Below are 2,505 nucleotides of genomic sequence, written 5' to 3'. Positions count from 1 at the left end.
TCAACCAGTCTCATCATCCCTGGTTCCATTAGGTCCTTCAACAATCTACCTTTTAAAATCTTTCTCCTGCCAAAGATGGCAAACTTGTCATGTTCCTTCTCAGATTTTTTCTTCTTCTTCTCCACTCCACTTTTCATCATTTGAAACTTTTATTTGTTTAGCTTTCACTGCAGATCTTGTCTTCTTGGCTAGTGAGGGTTCAACAGACACAGGTACAGAAGAAGACTTCTTGGAGGAAGTCTTGGGCTTTTTAGGTTTGGGTGTAGGAACCTCCACTATTGTACCCTTTTCTTGATGGACCAGTTCCATCTCCTCTTGCTCTACAACCTCATTCTGCAATCTTTCCCTTTCCCTTCTCCATTTTCTTTTTCTTGCTTTCTTCTAAGGCCTTTTGTAGATCAGCTTCACTCTGTTTTACCCTGCTTCTTGTGGCTCTACCCCTAGGTACTGAAGAGGCAGTAGGTGTTGGGGATGAAGCTTTTCTTTTCTTGGAAGGCTTGGGAACAGTTGGGGCTTTTGGTGTGAGATTTCTGCGTTTCTTTGGGTCATAGCTAGCCCCCACCTTTTTCAGTAGATCAGCTAGAGTTTCTTCAGTAGATGAAACAAGTTCATCTCTTTGCTTGCTCAGATGAACCAACCCCTCATCAGCTTCCCCAGAACCACTTCCCCATGACTTCATGCCACTCTCTTCTAATCTCTCTTGGGCAACCCCACATATAGCCAGAACTTCTCCCTTCCCATTTCCCCTCTCTTCACCACTTGCACCCTCTCTCTCTTTTCCTTTCTTTTTACCTCCACTCCTACTCGACTCAGGCAACTTAACATCCTTAATGGGGCCAATCAGAACAAACCTAGTCTCTAAGTTTTCAACCATAGATGAACTTGCCTCAGTGGGTGATTCTTGAATTTTCTCAGTGTCAGAAGACCCATGTCCTTCACCTTCAGTCGCAGATTGAAAGGATTCGGACTCAGAGCTGGAGTTAGGATTTTTTGCTGGGCTCCCTTTCGCTTGGCTTGCTTTCAACCTTTCATTCAAAGCCTTTCTCAGATCCCTAGATGCTACAATTTTTCGTGCGAGCATTTTCTGCCTTCGTAGCCTAGGCTTTGGAGAGTCACTTGGTGGAGTGGATGAGGATGAGTTTGAGGGAGATGGAGGTGGAGGAGATCCAGGATGATCTTGTGGGTTCGACATGGTTGTTGATTTCTTGAGAAAATTTGGGAATTTTTTGGAGAAGAAGGCAATTGGAAGTGAGGAACAAATTTTTGACGGTTTTGGAATTATGATTAAGGCTGGAGAAGTGGTGTGTATTTAAAGAGAATTAGACAATTAATAAGTAACGGCAGCTTTTTCAGAGGTCAAATAGAAGTCTAATCAAACTGAGAGTCCAGAAATTTTAATGATCAATTTGGCTTCCCTAGATATTAAGCAAAAATTACGGTTTAGAATTCTAGAGGGACGGAACTGGTTCAATGTCAACGGATAGAATTTTCTAGGAATTTGAGAGAGTATTGGACTTCTGCTCATGATTGAACTATTAATCTTTCTAGTTGTGCAAAGTATAGAAAACATACTTGAGCTTTCATATGAGCCTATACTGATGAACCAGGTTCTTCATTTAGAACTCTCTTGAACATACCTCAAATGCCATAATAGAGAAAATTTTGTAAGAGATCAGTGAGTCATATAAACACATGTCACAGGAGTATACTAGTTAAAGTATGAAGCTGAGTAAAAATTAATCTAGATATTTACACAAGTTCGAAATTCCTAGCCAATTATTTTTTTTAATTTTTCAATTTTTTTCATTGTGCATTCTGAACTGGACCTATTAGGTGATCTTAATCATCCCTAATTCCAACCCGTTCCTCTCAAAGTTTTCTCTACTTAGTGCTTTAGTGAAGATGTCAGCAATTTGTTTATCAGTAGCACAGAATTCTATGGAGATCAGTCCTTTCTCATAGTTATCTCATAAGAAGTGGTGCCTAACATCTATGTGCTTAGTCCTCTTATCATGAACAGGGTTCTTTGTCATACTTATAGCACTAGTGTTGTCACAAAATATAGGAATGCAACCAACTTCAATGCCAAAATCTACCAACTGCTGTTTGATCCTTAGCAATTGAGCACAACAAGAAGCAGCAGCAACATACTCAGCTTCAGCAGTAGATAAGGCCACTGAATTTTGCTTCTTAGTAGCCCATGACACAAGACATGAACCAAGGAAGTGTGCCATACCTGAGGTGCTCTTCCTATCCACTAGGAAACCTGCACAATCAGCATCAGCACATCCTACTAGATTGAAATTACTACCTTTGGGGTACCAAAAGCACAGATCTGTGGTGCCTTTCAAATATCTTAGTATCCTCTTGACAGCAGTCAAGTGAGACTCCTTTGGATTGGCCTGAAAACGAGCACAAAGCCCTACACTGAAAACAATGTCAGCTATACTGGCAGTAAGATACAAGAGTGAACCAATCATACCCCTATACAACTTTTGATCAACT

This window comes from Nicotiana attenuata, unplaced genomic scaffold (genome assembly GCF_001879085.1).
Source record: "Nicotiana attenuata strain UT unplaced genomic scaffold, NIATTr2, whole genome shotgun sequence".
NCBI classification, from domain to species: Eukaryota; Viridiplantae; Streptophyta; class Magnoliopsida; order Solanales; family Solanaceae; genus Nicotiana; species Nicotiana attenuata.
Note: the sequence above shows the minus strand (reverse complement) of the source record.